The sequence below is a fragment of the Oryx dammah genome, unplaced genomic scaffold, assembly GCF_014754425.2.
Source record: "Oryx dammah isolate SB20612 unplaced genomic scaffold, SCBI_Odam_1.1 HiC_scaffold_6, whole genome shotgun sequence".
Classification (NCBI taxonomy): Eukaryota; Metazoa; Chordata; class Mammalia; order Artiodactyla; family Bovidae; genus Oryx; species Oryx dammah.
Window position 1 is genome coordinate 27,677,989 of NW_024070190.1, and position 20,413 is coordinate 27,698,401.

The 20,413-nt window shown below is 41.2% G+C and overlaps 1 protein-coding gene across 1 annotated transcript in view; it reads right to left on the minus strand.

Annotated features, from left to right (window-relative positions):
* The window catches only part of LRMDA (leucine rich melanocyte differentiation associated), a 1,143,538-nt gene that overhangs the window by 172,963 nt on the left and 950,162 nt on the right, over positions 1–20,413 (minus strand). The gene's annotated exons all lie outside the window — the stretch shown is intronic.

The window sequence follows — 20,413 nt, forward strand, 5'->3', positions numbered from 1 at the left end:
GGGAAATAGATGGGGAAACAGTAGAAACAGTGTCAGACTTTATTTTGGGGGGCTCCAAAATCACTGCAGATGGTGACTGCAGCCATGAAATTAAAAGATGCTTGCTCCTTGGAAGGAAAGTTATGACTAACCTAGATAGCATATTCAAAAGCAGAGACATTACTTTGCCAACAAAGGTCCGTCTAGTCAAGGCTATGGTTTTTCCAGTGGTCATGTATGGATGTGAGAGTTGGACTGTAAAGAAAGCTGAGCGCCTAAGAATTGATGCTTTTGAACTGTGGTGTTGGAGAAGACTCTTGAGAGTCCCTTGGACTGCAAGGAGATCCAACCAGTCCATTCTGAAGGAGATCAGCCCTGGGATTTCCTTGGAAGGACTGATGCTAAAGCTGAAAGTCCAGTACTTTGGCCACCTCATGTGAAGAGTTGACTCATTGGAAAAGACTTTGATGCTGGGAGGGATTGGGGGCAGGAGGAGAAGGGGACGACCATGGATGAGATGGCTGGATGGCATCACTGACTCGATGGAGGTGAGTTTGAGTGAACTCCGGGAGTTGGTGATGGACAGGGAGGCCTGGTGTGCTGCGATTCATGGGGTCGCAAAGAGTCGGACACGACTGAGAAACTTGAAGTGAACTGAACTGAACTGTCCTCTGATACAGCAATTTAACTTTTAAACTCTTTATTGGATATTTTAATTTTACTACCTTATCATATTATTCTATAGTCTTAAAATATGTAAATATATGACTTTTTAAAGGGAGAATCAAAATATAAACAGATATTATCTATATTTAATAAAAAATAACAATGATATATTTCTTCTTATGATATTATAGGGTATTTTTTGGGCGGGGGTGGTATTTTTACTTCTACTATTCTCTTTCAAACAATACTTCTCTGAACTGCCTGTAGCATTTGGGATACCTTCTTCTCCTTCATGGAGTGGTAACTGAATATAGTCAAATGTAAAATTCTCTTTGACTTGTGACTCTGCTCTTATCAAACCCACAATTCAGTTTTCTAGTGTCAGTCCAATGTGGAGACATCAAACTAAACACCATGTCAAGTGAAAGTGCTTCAGCATGGAACACTCCAGAGTTTACTTACTAGCAAGCACAGGATCTTAAGACACAGGAATTCATTTTCTGCTCTCCTTTACCTTGTATCTACATGCTTGTTTTGATAGATCAGCAGTTTGTCAACCAGATAGTTACACGATAGTTTATCATCGAGATGGTCCATGTCCATTGTTTATAAAACATGAGGAAGCAAATTAGATGCCATAATAAGTAAATGTCTTTTTCTCAGGGGAAATAGTTTTCAGGCACAGAGATAATACAAACTTGTGAAATTGCAGATGGATTCCAAGGAAGTTATAGTTTTAATAAAGAAATTGAGAAAGATGTGTTTGACTTGGCAGTTCACTTGGTTCATTTTTGGTTTTTGCTGTTTAGAACCATCCTTATTTTCCAAAACTGAGGTTTTTCCTTTGTATGCATTTTTCTCTATCTTATACATAACGTCAGACAACACAGATAATTCTTTTCTAGGCTCCTTGTGACCTCTTCATAGATTATCAAAGAGCAGAAACATCCTATAAATTTCTGTTTTACTGTAATCCTTTTCTCCATGCTTATCCTTAAAGGATTCCAAATTAGTGAAACATTCTTCTCACCTCATACTTTGAAAATATGATTTAGAGCAAGGCAACATTTTAACATCTTTTCTGTGGGTATCAATAATTATAGCCATTTGGTAGACACATATCTAAAAAAAGTTGTCTCCATTTCTATTAACTCAAAAATTTCAAGTGCTTTTGCTTGTTTTGAGGAAGCTAAAAGTGACCTAAAATTTTCATTATGAAGGATTCAAAATCACAGGGAGGCATAGTATTCCCGTTTGAGCAGTCTTATAAACAGGTTGGATAGGATATTTAGCTGGTGAGATCATGATGCTGGGAAGGTTGAGGGCAGGAGGAGAAGGGGATGACAGAGGATGAGATGGATGGATGGCATCACCGAGTTATGGATGTGAGTTTAAGCAAACTCCAGGAGATGGTGATAGAGGGGATAGCCTAGAGTGCTGTATCCATGGCGTCACAAAGATGTGGATATGACTGAGTCACTGAACTGAACTGAAAAACTTCAACAGTAAATGCAATTTAACAATATTTACATTTGTATTATCTGCCAATATGCAGTGGGTATAGAGTGAAGTATAGCTTGTATTTAGATAACAATCTTTTATGTTTTCTGCGGTTTCATTAAAATCTTCATCAAAATTAAGAAGATCGTCTGAAATTAGATTTTTCAAGTCCAAATACTCAAGAATCAGAGTGAAAATAATCTTGTTGCTGTGATTTGAGGGGTCACTTGATCTACTGCAGAAAGTACGGTTATTCGACAGATTTGAAAAAAACAGCTCTTGTTATTCCAAATGTCCCCTTTTGTTAGCCCGTAGGACATTTTAACCACAAAGTATACATCAGAAAATACAACTTTAATCAGTTTCATAGAGCAATCATGAGAATAATATGATAATGCAAGCTTGTATGTGCAACATACCCAGGCTAACTCAGTGGGGCCTATTTTCTGCTAAATGTTGGCACCTTCTTGGAAGATGAGAAAGCTTTTGACTGATTTAGAAGTACTTGTATGTCTCATCTCAAGACTGAGATTCAATTTTCTTATGTGCCCCCTTATCTTCTCCATGTCCAATTCCAAATACTTTTTAATTTTTAAAAATTATATTTACATAATGTGCAAAATACTCTGTATGATTATTTATCGGTCCAATTAAGTGACATGAGTTTTTTTCATCTTTAATTAAAATAAGATCCATTTAACCTTCTTTGAGATGTCTAGGTCATACTAGTATTGGTGCTTGAATCATCTTCATCTTTATGATCTGAATTCTTAGAAAATATGGTCACAATCAGTTCAGTTCAGTTCAGTCGCTCAGTCGTGTCCAACTCTTTGCGACCCCATGAATCGCAGCACGCCAGGCCTCCCTGTCCATCACCATCTCCCGGAGTTCACTCAGACTCACGTCCATCGAGTCTGTGATGCCATCCAGCCATCTCATCCTCTGTCGTCCCCTTCTCCTCCTGCCCCCAATCCCTCCCAGCATCAAAGTCTTTTCCAATGAGTCAACTCTTCACATGAGGTGGCCAAAGTACTGGAGTTTCAGCTTTAGCATCATTCCTTCCAAAGAAATCCCAGGGCTGATCTCCTTCAGAATGGACTGGTTGGATCTCCTTGCAGTCCAAGGGACTCTCAAGAGTCTTCTCCAACACCACAGTTCAAAAGCATCAATTCTTCGGCGCTCAGCCTTCTTCTCAGTCCAACTCTCACATCCATACATGACCACTGGAAAAACCATAGCCTTGACTAGACGGACCTTTGTTGGCAAAGTAATGTCTCTGCTTTTGAATATGCTATCTAGGTTGGTCATAACTTTATTTCCAAGGAGTAAGCGTCTTTTGATTTCACGGCTGCAGTCACCATCTGCAGTGATTTTGGAGCCCCCCAAAATAAAGTCTGACATTGTTTCCACTGTTTCCCCATCTATTTCCTATGAAGTGATGGGCCGGATGCCATGATCTTCGTTTTCTGAATGTTGAGCTTTAAGCCAACTTTTTCACTCTCCTCTTTTACTTTCATCAAGAGGCTTTTTAGTTCCTCTTCACTTTCTGCCATAAGGGTGGTGTCATCTGCATATCTGAGGTTATTGATATAGTTACATGTAAAAAATTAAACTATCTTGATACAAAGCACAATATTTAATCTATGCATTCCACAGACAAAGTCAAATAGATGGATGGTTAATGCTTGCAATCACAATGTAGTGAAGATGTACACTTAAGTTGCATCAGTTGGAATGAAACAACAGTGGGTGATTCATCAGTGTGAACTTCAAATCATGGTTATAACACAAAGCAGGAAAACAGTGACAGCAACTCCAGAAGGTAGATAATCTATGCTATACCTTCTTCATGTGAAAAACGGCTTTGCTTCCCATGACTAAACTTTGAGGCTGCCATATGGACTGTAAACTTTTACACCAACCTTTGGCATTCATCATCAAAGCCCAAGATGTTTTGTATCCCAGGGACAGGATTCCCAGGATGCAGGAGTTTCAGTGCTAAAGTCATGACAGTGGCAGGCAGTCCAGGACAGTTCACGCTTGTAGGACTGTGATGTCATTCAAAGTTTAAAACAAAAAGAATCATCAAGCCAATCATCTTCTAAAGACACAATGAACAGGCTATTTATCTAGAAACACATCTTGGAACTTATGACCCACATTCAAAAATGAGTTGAATAAAGAAGAAGATGCCTATCTGAAAACAATACAAGACTGACCAATTGTGCAAAGGTAAAGACATTTAACTCCGGGAGTTGGGGCTGGACAGGGAGGCCTGGCGTGCTGCAGTTCATGGGGTCGCAAAGAGTCGCACATGACTGAGCGACTGAACTCAACTGAACTGAAAGACATTTAAGGTGACTCAAACCTATACAACTGATGGTTGTAGGAGAAAACACGTAGAAGGAACAAACTATGGACCAATCCACCATTCCGCTGGCCCCGGCCCTGCCCTTGCTGTGACTTGTGCTTTTGGAGAGTGTTAAATTATTAAGACCCTGGGGGTTCTCCTTATTCTCAAGCACCTCTTATTTATACTAGCTTCCTATTTAATAAAAAACTGTGAAAATAAGTCACTGTTTTTGAGGAGAAAAGAAAAAATATATCCATCTGAATGCTTAGTTCCAAAGAATAGCATGAAGAGATAAGAAAGCCCTCCTCAGTGAGCAATACAAATAGAGGAAAACAATAGAATGGGAAAAACTAGAGATTTCTTCAAGAAAATTAGAGATACCAAGGGAACATTTCATGCAAAGATGAGCACAATAAAGGACAGAAATGGTATGGACCTAACAGAAGCTCAAGAGATTAAGAAGAGTTGGCAAGAATACACAGAAGAACTATACAAAACAGATCTTTATGACCCAGAAAACCAAGATGGTGTGATCACTCATCTAGAATCAGACAGCCTGGAACGTGAAGTCAAGTGGGGTTTAGGAAGTATCACTAAGAACAAAGCTAGTGGAGGTGGTGGAATTCCAGTTGAGCTACTTCAAATCCTAAAAGATGATGCTGTGAAAGTGCTGCACTCAATATGTCAGCAAATATGAGTGGCCACAGGACTGGAAAAGGTCAGTTTTCATTCCGATCCCAAAGAAAGGTAATGCCAAAGAATGTTCAAAATACCACACAATTGCACTCATCTCACACACTAGCAAAGTAATGCTCAAAATTCTCCAAGTCTAAGCTTCAACAGTATGTGAACCGAGAAATTCCAGGTGTTCAAGCTGTATTTAGAAAAGCCAGTGGAACCAGAGATCAAATTGCCAACATCCACTGGGTCACTGAAAAAGCAAGAAAGTTCCAGAAAAACATCTATTTCTGCTTTATTGACTACACCAAAACCTTTGACTGTGTGGATCACAATAAACTGTGGAAAACTCTTAAAGAGATGGGAATACTAGACCACCTGACCTGCATCCTGAGAAATCTGTATGCAGGTCAAGAAGCAACAGATAGAACTGGACATGGGACAACAGACTGGTTCCAAATTGGGAAAGGAGTACGTCAAGGCTGTATATTGTCACCCTGCTTACTTAACTTATATGCAGAGTACATCATGAGAAATGCTGGGCTGGAAGAAGCACACACTGAAATCAAGGGTGTTGAGAGAACTATCAATAACCTCAGATACACAGATGACACCACCCTTATGGCAGAAAGAGAAGAACTAAAGAGCCTGTTGATAAAAGTGAAAGAGGAGAGTGAAAAAGTTGGCTTAAAACTAAACATTCAAAAAACTAAGATCGTGGCATTCAGTCCCATCATTTCAAATAGATAGGGAAACAATGGAAACAGTGACAGACTTTATTTTGGGGAGTTCCAAAATCATTGCAGATGGTGACTGCAGCTGTGAGATTAAAAGATGCTTGTTCCTTGGAAGAAAAGCTATGACCAACCTAGATAGCATATTCAAAAGCAGAGACATTACTTTGTCAACATAGGTCCATCTAATCAAAGCTATGCTTTTTCCAGTACTCATGTATGGATGTGAGAGTTGGACTATAAAGAAAGTTGAGCACCAAAGAATTGATGCTTTCAAATTGTGGTGTTGGGATGACTCTTGAGAGTCCCTTGGACTGCAAGGAGATCCAACCAGTCCATCCTAAAGGAAATCAGTCCTGAATATTCATTGAAAGGACTGATGCTGAAGCTGAAGCTCCAATACTTTGGCCACCTGATGTGAAGAACTGACACATTAGAAAAGACCCTGATGCTGGCAAAGATTGAAGCCAGGAAGAGAAAGGGACAACAGAGGATGTGATGGTTAGATGGCATCACTGACTCAATGGACATGAGTTTGAGCAAGCTCTGGGAGTTGGTGATGGACGGGGAAGCCTAGCGTGCTACAGTCCATGGGGTCGCAAAGAGTCAGACAGACTGAGCAACTGAACTGAACTGAACTGAACTTGCCTTTACAATTCAAAGCTAAACTCTGAAAGTCTATACCAAATACTGGAATACTCTAAATCCCTAGACTAATGTATTATCTGTACTACCTAATTTTTTAAATATTTGCTGTCTTTCATAAACAGGGCAACAAGTACCTCTTTTCTTTCTCCACACAGCTAATGCTGTTTGACTCTTTTCAGAATATATATTCACATGAACATAAGCCCATTACTATTAGTAGGGAAACCTTAGAGGAATGTATGAATATACTTAGCTATGCCCAGTGGAAGTCTCACCTAATCAGAAAAGACTCTTAAGTTGTATCTGGAGCAGTGCTACCCAAAACATAAGCAAAGAGACACTGTATTAATCAGCTGTATGGATAAATATATCTGAAGAACATTGAAATTAAAAAGTATCAAACTGGGTTCCAAATTAGAGCTTCCACATATTATTGAATAGGTTTATGTGCAATAAGCACCTTAATAGCTGAAAATACTACATTTGTTTCCCAAGATTTTTAATCAAGAACTTTAAAAATCTTGAAACACTTCTCTGAAGCAACGTTCTACAAACTACACTTTGGGATGTATGCATGCATGCTAAGTTGCTTCCGTCGTCTCTGACTCTCTGTGACGCTATGGTCTGTAGCCCACCAGGCTCCTCCATCCTTAGGATTTTCCAAGTAAGAATACTGGAATAGGTTGCCCTGCCCTCCTCCAGGGGATCTTCCTGACCCGGGGATTGAACCTGCATCTCTTATGCCTCCTGCATCGGCAGGTGGGTTCTTCACCACTAGTGCCACCTGGGAAGCCCACAGTTCGGAATACATGGATATAATTATAGTAAAATGTTACAATGTGATTCCGTTCAAGTTCAACTAAAGCCTCAAGACAATAGAAACCAACCAGACTCACATTCTAAGATGGGGAACCAGAACACCTAGGCAGGATCCGCAATGGAGGTATCTAAGAACTGGGTTTGCAACACTTAGCTGATTTCATCTCTCCAACCAGTCCATTCTGAAGGAGATCAACCCTGGGATTTCTTTGGAGGGAATGATGCTAAAGCTGAAACTCCAGTACTTTGGCCACCTCATGTGAAGAGTTGGCTCATTGGAAAAGACTCTGATGCTGGGAGGGATTGGGGGCAGGAGGAGAAGGGGACGACAGAGGATGAGATGGCTGGATGGCATCACCGACTCGATGGACATGAGTCTGAGTGAACTCCGGGAGATGGTGATGAACAGGGAGGCCTGGCGTGCTGCGATTCATGAGGTCGCAAGGAGTCGGACACGACTGAGCGACTGAACTGAACTGAACTGAACTGAACATTACCAAGAAAAGATATTGGGTGGTGTAGGAGAGCAGTCTGGAAGTGCAAAGTGGAGGCTTCTTTAAAGAGAATTTTCAGGGTTGCTTGCAATGCTTCACCTCCATGGATAAGGCTTAGGGGGACTTCTGTCATCTCAAGCAAATGAGAGGAGATCCAGCGGATCACTTGGACACCTTGATATGTGTCTCCTGCATTTTCAGGATAAGAATGAATTGATATATGACTTACATCTAAAAAATTTAACAAGTGAAAAAAAGACTATGGCTGAGGTTGCTTTCTAGATGGCTCAGTAAAAGAGGTCTGTTTGGAGGATGTAGCCATTTCCCACTATTAGTAAGTTAAAGATCTATATTTCCATGGAGGAGATTAGGGCCAAGTGTAAGAAAAAGCTCCCTGCATTAATCCTGGATCCTGCCCTGCTGGAGGTACAGAAATCTCAATAGAGAGCAGTTCCCAGATGTCCAGGATTTGAAAGAGGAATAACAAGTGAACAGCCTTAGGAGACTGTGTTTATTACCATCAAGTGAGAGGACTCCAGCTGTTCATGAAACAGCCTAAGGAGAAGGGCCAGGCTACACATCTGTCCCTGGAAGAGCAAAGCAGGGCCAGACTGGCAGCACGTCTGCTCCTGCCTCCTCCTCCTCCTGCCTCTTCCTCCTCTTCCCTTTCTTCACTGAACCTACCTGGGGAGTGGGAACGAGAAGAAGATGAGAGAATAAAGGAAGAAGACATCCCTCAGTCCACAGAAGAGACATTATCTGTGGATGAGTTTCACATTCTTACCCTAGCCTGGGGATATTTATAACTGGATCCAGAGTATTTCAAGACTCAGTAAACAGAGGACTTGTTTTCCAAGAGTGAGCAGCAAGTTTGGGGTACCAATTGGGATTTTATTCAGAAGCAGAGGAAGATCTAGTCCCACAGAGTGAAAACACAGGGGCGGTTCTAAGAAAAATAATAAAGCTGTGTTGCACCCTAGCATATAACCACTAAACTAAGCTAACATTTTTGTTAAAAGTACCAAACATATACATTCAGTTAAGTTCAGTCCAGTTCAATCGCTCAGTCGTGTCCAACTCTTTGCGACCCCATGAATCGCATCACGCCAGGCCTCCCTGTCCATCACCAACTCCCGGAGTTGACCCAAATGCACATCCATTGAGTCGGTGATGCCATCCACCCATCTCATCCTCGGTCATCCCCTTCTCCTCCTGCCCCCAATCCCTCACAGCATCAGAGTCTTTTCCAATGAGTCAACTCTTCACATGAAGTGGCCAAAGTACTGGAGTTTCAGCTTTAGCATCATTCCTTCCAAAGAATACCCAGGACTGATCTCCTTTAGAATGGACTGGTTGGATCTCTTTGCAGTCCAAGGGACTCTCAAGAGTCTTCTCCAACATCATAGTTCAAAAGCATCAATTACCATATGTAAAATAGATAACCAGTGCAAGTTTGATGCCTGAAGCAGGGCACCCAAAGTTGGTGCTCTGTGATGACCTAGAGGGATAGGGTGGGGAGGGAGGTGGGAGGGGAGTTCAGGATAGAGGGAACACATGTATACCCATGTCCGATTCATGTTGATGTATGGTAAAAACCATCACAATATTGTAATTATCCCCCAATAAAATGTTTTCTTAAAAGTACCAATGGCTTCATATCTAGTCCCTGAGGCCCATCCTGTCATTCTGTGTCTCCGAGGCCCACTGCAAGGAGTACACTCACTTGCATTTGCATGATATTTCCATGTCCAGCTTCTCAACTGACACTCACAACTCTACAACGTAGCTGGGTAGGTATGACTGTTCCTGTTTTACAGGGGAAAAAACTGAGGATCACATCTGTGACTTGACTTATCAAAGTCTAAAACTCAAGCACTCGCAGATGCAAGTTTTAGAACTCTTGTCATCTAGACTTCTTGTTCAGTGCTTTTTCCAATACACATGCTATTTTCTTTAAAGGACAGGAGGAGTGGTTACTGGCAAACACTAGAATCCATTTCTCCAATGTGACTGGAAATGACTTCTCAGTGAATAAAACCAAAATACTTACACCTGTTAGGTTTTCTAGATAACAACATCAGCTTAAAATAAAGTCAAGAGTAGTATAAAACAGTATGATTCTAGGCGGAGTGGCTTAAAGTCTTTTTCCAAATCCAGGACGGTTACTTGAGATAGCTTGATGGATTTTGTTTTTCTTTATTTAAATATTAATAATTGGGGAGGGATTCTTTTTATTTAGTTTAGTTGCTTAGTCGTGTCCGACTCTTGATTACTTAAAATATTGTGTCTTCTGGCACAAAGCGCAAGGCCAATTATCACTTTTGCTCTTTTATTTTTTCAACTGGTACAAAACCTAAGAGAAGCCTCGAGGTGCAAATGATCTGTAGTCTATTTAACATCATGGTTATTTATTTTTATGAGACCTCATTGTTGCTCCCTAAATTACAGGTACATTCTTGGCTCCATGTCCCACTCTTCTGCAAACCTCCAAATACTGTTTCTATCTATATTTCCAAATAATCTTCAATACTTTGTCAAACACTCAACATTGCACAGATGGCATGTTGGACCAAGGCAAGGATCTGTAGAACTGAGTAATTTAACCCAGAGCTGTGACCCCAATTCTCTCCTAGGGGCAGTGCCACATGTTTTATCAGGATTGCAAAAGGAAAATTCTCAGGTTGCAACATTTCACAAAGATTGAGTCCTTTGAGTTAATGTTGCACTAGTGTTGAAACATCTAGGTTTCTATATTTTTATAGTTTTACTTAGCTATTTGTGCCATAATTATAAAATGGGCCATCATTTTGCAAAGACTTAATTAACATCCTCTTTTCTTCTTTTCAATGGCCTTCTAATCTTTGTCACTCTACTTCTGCCTTTGTCTCAGTAGGAGCTAAGTTCTTAAGACTTCTGGTTCCTCCAACATGGAAAAATCCCCTGGGAATTTCTTTGTAAACAAACTTTGTTAAGTTGCTGCAATTTAAGGCCAAAATTTCCCCAGCCTTACCAAAAGAACAAGTTAAAGTAATAACAACTGTCCCTGGAATACAAATAATAATTCCTTATAGTTTTAAATTACAGTTTTTACACCACTCTAATTTATATCAAGCAAAAGAATAAAGTGCTAAACAAATATAAGATTATATTTGTATTGAAGTTGCCCCTTTCTCTAACTGTTAAAAATTCCACTTAAACTTTGAGGTTGGGTACAGATATCAATGCAGCAAAATGGTTCCCTATCCCACAAGCACAGCTAATTAACCCCTTCTTTGCACCTCCCATGTTTCTCCTTATACAACTTTAAAAGCCTATTTCATGACATTGAAGTTATTTTCACACATATCTTCACTAAATGTTCCTTAAAAATTGAAAGACTCTCTATCTCCTTGTCATGGTCTAATTCTTAGGAACTCAAAAAGTGTGGTTGAAGTGAGCTATCCAGAACCCTGTAAAGAAAGAGGTCATGTAAGCATTATTCCCTCTTAAAAACAAGCTAACTGAGCCTCAAAAAGCTGAAGGGATCTTGCCAAAGTCACAGATCTTGTTAAGAGAAAGAACTTGAATCCAGATACCTGCAGCTCCAGGGTCCATGTACTAATATTACATCTCTGTCTTTGGGAACTCTTTTCACAGAATGATCCTTGAAAGTTCAAAGCAACTTAGCTATGCTCATTTTGTTGATTTAGTCCAAGGAATTAAAAAAGAAAAAAAAACTTTGTTTTTAAGAAACAAAATTCTACATTTTTTTCATGGAAAAAGTTGTTTATGTCAACAAACTAATAAGGAAAAGAAAAGGGGAAAGGAAAGGAAAAAAAAAAAAAAAAACAAGGAACCTGAGCAAAATCATTCCAAATTAATTTATGTCATCAAACTGAGTTTCAACCTGCCTTTCCAATTTTATTTACCATCACTACCCCCTACTCATTCTGTGTTCCAGTTAATTGGTCTAGTTGTGACAATACTAAGGATAAGCAACTAAAAACAAATTGATTCTTATACTGATCCTATATCCTGCAACCTTGCTAAATTCACTTATTACTTCTGGTAGCTTTTTACAGATTCTATTACATGATCATCTGTGAATGAAGAGAGCTTTGTTTCTTCCTTTCCAGTCTAGTCTTTTTTTTTTTCTTTCTTGTTTTCTTGCCTTGCTGCACCAGCTAAAAACTCCAATACAATGCTGTGTAGATATAGTAAGCATCTATCTGTACTTTAAAAACAACAACAACAACAACAAATGACTGAGTATTTTTCGGAGACTGAGTAAATTCCACACCAGTTAAAGGTAAGAATCAGTCTCCATCCTAAGGATGTTATGACCTGGTGGAGAAGCTCTCTCTACTGAAAAACAAATAAAGCTGGAAAGATAAGGCCAGAACAGGTCCTTGAATAATAAAAGTAACCACAGCAGGAATAGGAGCCTCATTACTTACAGCCTCATTACTTATGGCCCAGGCACTGTTGAAAGATCCAGGTATGTATTAATTCATTTGACTCTTCCATCTTATCCCCATTTTATAGACAGGGAATAAGAGACACAGGAAAATAAGTAATTCATGTCTCCATAGCCAGTGTTCTCAACAGTTGGACTAAATTGCCTTCAGTTACCATGTCTTCATTAATAGGTATTGAGTGTCCACTCTTTGCTAATTACTATGTCACTTTCAATTAATTTAACTATCACAATTATCTTGTCTTATGAAGGAACTGAGCTTCAGAGAGTTTAAGTGACCTGTCTAAGGTCACCCAACTAGCACAAGACTCAAACCAAAGTGTCCTGATCCCAGATTCAATACTTTTTCCTACCACTCCCTGATTCCTCTTCAAATAGTTAATATTCATATAGCACTTTGCAGCTTACAAAAATTGTGATCACACTTATGCCTTCACTGCCACTTAAAGGAGTTGAGATTTTATTCACTAGGCAAAGGAGAACTTTTCTCTGTTTTTGAGGGGAGGGAAAATGTGAAAGGTAAAAGAGGGATTGGGGGAAGATGAGCACAGCACTCTGCTAGATGGGTTTGCCAGGGCACAGATGCAAGCACAGGGTTAGGAGGCTCCCACCTCTCAGGACCCTCTACATTCACCTCTGAACCTATGAGTCCCTCCCTCCAAACTCATTTGCCAGTCGGAAGAAGCCCTGCTTTAAATAATGTGCATGGAGGGAACTCCCAGAAGAGCAGAGATAATAAAAGTATTTCTTATGTCACTTCTCCCTGTATTTAACTTTGGAAGAGTATTTTTGTTAACTGGGAAGAGCACACCAAGGAACCATTATCACTGATACAAGAAGAAAACGGATGGTAGATTTCCTTAGCCACGTCCTGTCAGTGTCAACAATTTAACTAAACATATAATAGTCATAACCTCATCAGTGTTAAATTTTCTAGGTTTCTGGCACATATCTCTTCATCTCCCTCATTAAGTTTATAGAGTGTTCTCTGGTACATTTGCTCAGTATGAAGATTTCAGTTTCAACTGGCACATATTGGAGTCAAACGGGAATGATTTTTTCTGCCTTAAGTAGTTAGCAGAATACGAGAGCATATGAAATGGACCAATGCCCACAGCCAGGTATTTGGCCAGTAATTGCAGATGGGTTTGACCCCATCCATCACAATCCCACCCTGCTCACTAGGGATGGGTCCAACACAGAGAGACTAACCAAAGCTCAAAATATGAACAGTTACTCTGATTTTAATATCTCCCTTGATTCACACCTTGCATCACTATTCTCTACTTAGGGACTCCCCTCATTCACAACTGGAGTCCTAAGGTCCTCATTATTATGCCCACTTTAGGATGGTTGCTCCAAACAAACTCCGTAAACCCAAATCTATCCTGATCCTCTTGCACTTAACCTAAAATGGACAATCTAGTATTCTGTGCTCAGCTATGTCAGATGAAAATGATTGTTAAAAAAAATTTTTTTCAGGCAACTACTTAAGTGACAGCAATATGTGAACCATGAACTTCCAGATGTTCAAGCTGGTTTTAGAAAAGGCAGAGGAACCAGAGATCAAATTGCCAACATCCACTGGATCATCAGAAAAGCTAGAGAGTTCCAGAAAAACATCTATTTCTGCTTTATGGACTATGCCAAAGCCTCTGACTGTGTGGATCACAATAAACTGTGGAAAATTCTGAAAGAGATGGGATATACCAGACCACCTGACCTGCCTCTTGAGAAACTTATATGCAGGTCAGGAAGCAACAGCTAGAACTGGACATGGAAAAACAGACTGGTTCCAAATAGGAAAAGGAGTACATCAAGGCTAAATACTGTCACCCTGCTTATTTAACTTCTATGCAGAGTATATCATGAGAAACGCCGGGCTGGAAGAAGCACAAGCTGGAATCAAGATTGCTGGGAGAAATATCAATAACCTCAGATATGCAGATGACACCACCCTTATGGCAGAAAGTGAAGAGGAACTAAAAAGCCTCTTGATGAAAGTGAAAGAGGAGAGTGAAGTCGGCTTAAAGCTCAACATTCAGAAAACGAAGATCATGGCATCTGGTCCCATCACTTCATGGCAAATACATGGGGAAACAGTGGAAACAGTGTCAGACTTTATTTTGGGGGGCTCCAAAATCACTGCAGATGGTGACTGCAGCCATGAAATTAAAAGACACTTACTCCTTGGAAGAAAAGTTATTACCAACCTAGATAGCGTATTTAAAGCAGAGATATTACTTTGCCAACAAAGGTCCATCTAGTCAAGGCTATGGTTTTTTCAGTGGTCATGAATGGATGTGAGAGTTGGACTGTGAAGAAAGCTGAGCGCCGAAGAATTGATGCTTTTGATCTGTGGTGTTGGAGAAGACTCTTGAGAGTTCCTCGGACTGCAAGGAGATCCAACCAGTCCATTCTAAAGGAGATCAGTCCTGGATGTTCTTTGGAAGGACTGATGCTAAAGCTGAAACTCCAATACTTTGACCACCTCATGCGAAGAGTTGACTCATTGGAAAAGACTTTGATGCTGGGAGGTATTGGGGGCAGGAGGAGAAGGGGACGACAGAGGATGAGATGGCTGGATGGCATCACCAACTCAACAGACATGAGTTTGGGTGAACTCCGGGAGTTGGTGATGAACCGGGAGGCCTGGCCTGCTGAAATTCTTGAGGTCCAAAGAGTCGGACACAACTGAGTGACTAAACTGAACTGAACTTAATTGACAGTAAGCTTGATATGACTTCTTTCCCAGGGGCTCCTGTATTTTAAAAAGAAGTACACAGAATCAGGTATATTTTAAACTATAGAATAAGTTCAGCTGTGGAGAGAAGGTTCTGAACAGCTTCAGGGTAGGACTTAGTCCAGCATCCATCAAACGTCCTTTGAGAAACAGCTAACCCTATCAGTATACACAGACCTCAGTTTCCTCTTGTCATTTAGGAATATAATTACTGCATCATTGTGGGGAATGATCAAGTTGGTTCATAACTATCATAAACCTCTCAGAAAGCAATACAGTACTATACACAAGTAGGAGGTTTCTAAAGACTTTGGTACTTTGTCGTTTGTATAAGTAACACACACGACCTCACTCCATGGAGTCAAAAGAGACTGGAAACCACCTGGGCAATGAATCTATCTTTCAGCTAGACAGGAGTATAACTTGTACCTACACTACTTCCTGGGTTCAAATCCAGATTATCCTATCTCTCATTTCTCAACTACCCACAAAAATAGAGTCCCTGTTTCTTGGGTGCCACCTTTAACACTGGCAGCAGACACCTTCTGGAACCTGCTCACAAGGTTGCCATACCAACAATGATGAACCAAGGCAGTTTGTGGACCAACTCAAGGGCAACAAGATGCTCTTGGTCCTAAGATAAATAACTGAACCAAGGATGTGATCCATGAAGAAAGATCAAACTTGCTACTGTCTTACTTTAAATTAGAGCTCCATTCCCAACCATAAGAAACCTTTGTATTTTTATCCAAAATGGATCCTCACAGACCTACAGCTGCTGCTGTCTTTTAACCAAACATCAGTAGTTGTTGTTGTTTAATTGCTCAGTTGTGTCCAACTCTTTGTGACCCCAAGGACTGAAGCACACCAGGCTTCCCTGTCCTTCACCATTTCCCAAAGTTTGCTCAAACTCATGTCCATTGAGTCAGTGATGCCATCCAACCATTTGATCCTCTGTTGGACATCAGTGCACAGTCTAAACCTTCCTTCACTACTTTTCATTCCCAGGTTCCTTAGTGCATTAGAAGTCTATCTGTTTATCTATGAAAGTAGTAAGTTCTAGGTTTGGGGGGACCTTAAATTATGGGAAAATGATCTCAAAATTCCTGATCAAAGTGTCACAGGAGGATCTGAAGAATATCCTGGGACATTCTCTTTGTTTACAAGACAAGGAATTGAGGCCTGAGCTTAAAGTCACATGCTGGAGTTGCAAGGCAGATATGAAATGCAGACTCGGGTCTAACACATATGTACCCGCTCTACCATATGGCATCCTTCCCCTCTGCTGCCCATGCCATCAGCACTAATGGAACCACCTGTCCTGTCACTGTTCCTTAGGAGTTAACGAAGGTCTTACATCCCCACTAACCTTTGAAATGTCTATTTTCCCTTCCACGGGTCTTCTCATATTTCCTCCTCAGCTTCCTGGTCAGTGCTGGGAACTAATGGACCTGTCCTCTACACTTCTGCAATGACCAATGGAATGGATGAATACCTAACTGCACAAGTCCTTATCACCAGCACTGCTGTGGTCTGTTAGCTGAGATGCCAATGTTTTCTCTTGTAAAATACAACCACCATGACTCTAGGGGAATGAGGGTGTAGAGGACAACTTCTACAGCTAGCCAGCTCCATAGGTCATTTGCTGTGTGTTCTGTAGCCCATGGCTTCCCTGAGGGCTCAGACCATCAAGAATCTGCCTGCAATGCAGGAGACCCAGGTTCAATCCCTGGGTTTGGAAGATCCCCTGGAGAAGGAAATGGCAACCCACTCTAGTATTCTTGCCTGGAGAATTCCATGGACAGAGAAGCCTAGCAGGCCACAGTCCATGGGATCGCGAAGAGTTGGACACGACTAAGCAAGTAATACTCTGTGGCCCACGGTCACATGAGCCAGTGTGCAGGAACTGAAATAGGCAAAATGAGACTGCAGCCTGGGGAGGAATGCTGCCCCTAGCCAAGCATCTCTGCCGCGGGAGGTTGAGGACAGATGCAGAACACACAACTCTGGCTGGATGCCAAACATCTGGACTCAAAATCAAGCAACCATGTAATTCCAATCAAAGAAAATCTAACGAACAAATATTTCCAGTGCCTACTATGTGCATCTAGACCACTGTGGTTAAAATGAAAGACATTTAAGTCCTATTCAAGCCCCAGATTCCACTGTTCTCTGTTCCAGATGCCTGATACTATATTAATCAAACATTCATGTTTTGAATCAAGCACCTGTTGGTATATGTTGATGTGCAGGCAAAATCGAGAGTTTGGAATTATTTCTCATCCCCTTTGCTGGTACACTTGTCAAGTTCCTTAGATGGAGGCTGAGAAGAATTTACCCCAAACCCCCTACCATTTCTAGCACTTCTATGCCTTGCTGCCTACTGCTCCATCAGAATGCAGCAGGACTAGGGGGGCCATGCTTCCTCCCACTTTTCCAGGGAGATATTCAGGTGAGAACACCACCAGCGGCAATATCTTTCTGAAATCAGTGTTCAGTTGCCTCTAGGCTCACACACACTCAATGCCATGAGGGAACCCTGTGCATAATTTGGCATCTGTAGCGCTCTAAGAACAAAGGATATAATATCCCTTTGTTTCTGGACATCCTAAAGTGACCGTGACATCTTGGTTGACAATTACGATTCCATATTCTTTTGTAAATCAAGTTATTTCTGAAAGAACTTAAAAGAGGTGAATGAACATTCAGTTGCTTTCTATCTGGCATTTCTCCCATGAGGACTGCTAGAGCTTTTACTGATAATCCCACCAAGCATTGTGGTCATGAAATGAACCAAGTCTAGGGATTTGCTTGCAGCTTGCTTTAGGCCTTTCACTGTTCTCACTCTTCAATAAGAAGAAACAGCTACTGAGGTAAAGGTGGGAGCACCTCTCCATATGTGATAGTGGTCTCTGATTTGTCGAAGTCCCCTGGCTGTTGTCAGGCAGGCTCTGCACACACTTCAAATAATGGTATGATTGTGCCCGTCTTTCCTATTTCCACAACGGCCTCTAAGTTTCTCAAAGTCAACTGAGGTCTCACACCTCAGGACACCGAGCACAAGGATGTGCACGATAACCATGATATGATGTTTACAGACAGGGAAATAGCAGACCACTAAGGCCAGACTTACTTGTAACCTTCCTACAGGAGATGGAGGTGGGAAACTCTGGAAACGCGGGTCTCCACACCCTAGGTGTTGTGGCTACCTTCTCAGAAGTGTGAAATAGAGGACGCTCTGGTCATTTACATTTTATACCTCTGCTGCCCACCACAGAGGGTGGTTTCTGCAGCCAGTCTGCTCAGGGAGCCACTGGGCTTCCTCACTGTCCATGCTCAGCTAGTCAAGGGAAAGAACAGTAAGGGTGCTTTCCTCACAGGCCTGAACAACATAGAAGAAAGTTTAAAAGTTCCATATCTGTGGGGCAATGCTGTTCTGGACAGTGCTTTGGATGATTTCAAATAAGCCATCCTGCTGAGTAGATGTACCTACAGCCAGGGTGTGGTGAGCAGAGCCTATGCCAGATTTCGATCCTGCTCCCTTGGTTTATAGAAAGCCTGCAGTACTTTCTCATCCTTAAGCTCAGGACCGAGATCAGGTTTTGAATGGTCTTTCCCCTATACTCTGAGTCCCACTCTGATGTCCCTAACTCTACAAAACCCCTTTGGTTCTATTCAAGAAGTTCGCAAGACAGCTTCCTCAAGAACAAAAGTTTCAACTCAAAAGTCTCAGCCCCTTTTATGCTCTCAACCCCGCCCCCAGCACAGTGATGACCTCACAGATGAGAAAGAGGCTGTAAGAGGTGGAGAGGGCACCCATACCTCCCTGTCTCCTTCTACATCCTGCCAATACTCTGTACTCTCAACCTTGTTCTGTCTTTCTCATTGGACTCTATTTCACCAGCTCTCCACTAACTTAACTTCTTTGTTACCGGCTTGATGCATGTGCCCAGAATAGAGGGACAGAAATTCCAAAGTCACCGCTTATCCCCTCCCAATGCCAACCCCCTTATGGAATTTTGTGACCCAAAGATGACCCTAGCCTACATACTGGATTTTTTTTTTTACACTGTAAAAGAACGATTTCTGCAAAGAATTTTGAAGTTGTCATTTTCATTTTAAAAGTAAGATGATAAAACACACACACACAAGCCATTATTTGTAAAATGACTGCAGATGATGAAGAGGAATGCATATCAATACATACACATGCATACAGATGAGTGAGTGAGCACATGTGTATATTTGTATCTATACTTGGGGGCCAGAAGGAGCCTCTCAGATGAAAAGAGTGACTGAATACTATGGAAAATGACAGGAATCAAGAGTGTTTTCAAATTTCTTCTAGTTTTTCCTTCCACCAGTCCCTCCAAATTAAAAAAGAAAAAAAGTTTTTGTGGGAATTCCATTTAAATTTGATATCTAAATGAGCTTCAAAGCAGTCACATGCATGGCAGAAATGCAGGGGTTACAAAGCAGGGTCTCACTGTGGTATGAGCATGATTGCTAGCTAGAAAGGGAGATTTTCTAGTTCTCCTCTGGTATTGCTTAGCTAAATAAACTCTGACACCTCTGCGCCTCGATGCTCAATATCTTAGATTCTTTCCAGAGCTTACTAGTGTTCCATGGTTATATTATTTAAAAATTATGTGGATATTTGGAATAATGATTACCATGTCTATGACGACCACCACTGCCACCACCATTGGCATCCTGACTTCTCTTCTTTGTAGACCAATCTGCAATTGCCTAGTTATACCTGTACCTTAAGTGAACAAATAATAGATTTCCTCATTTTACAAGGAAGACTACAGAGAGAATTTTCAATGACTCTACGGAGGAGCCTGGTGGGCTGCAGTCTATGGGGTCGCTAAGAGCCAGACACAACTGAGCAACTTCACTTTCACTTTTCACTTTCATGCACTGGAGAAGGAAATGGCAACCTACTCCAGTGTTCTTGCCTGGAGAATCCCAGGGACGGGGGAGCCTGGTGGGCTGCCGTCTATGGGGTCACACAGAGTTGGACACGACTGAAGCGACCTTAGCAGCAGCAGCAGCAGCAGCTACCACTATATCTGGGTAGTGCCAAGTTCAGACTTCATGAGAGCCAAAGAGCCCAAGGCAACACTATCTCAAATGCTAATAATGGAAGACCCTTCTAATTGGGTTTCAAATGCAGCTGTCAACGGGAATAATGGAAATTCCAAGAAAATTTGATCTTCAGAGAGCTTGGACTCTGCTCAGGATCATGAGCTTGGGCCAGGTTTAGACTTTTCAAATGCTACTCCAAATACTCCCTAACCCAGGAATTTGGGGCTGCTCAAATGCTAACTCAGTGTTCCT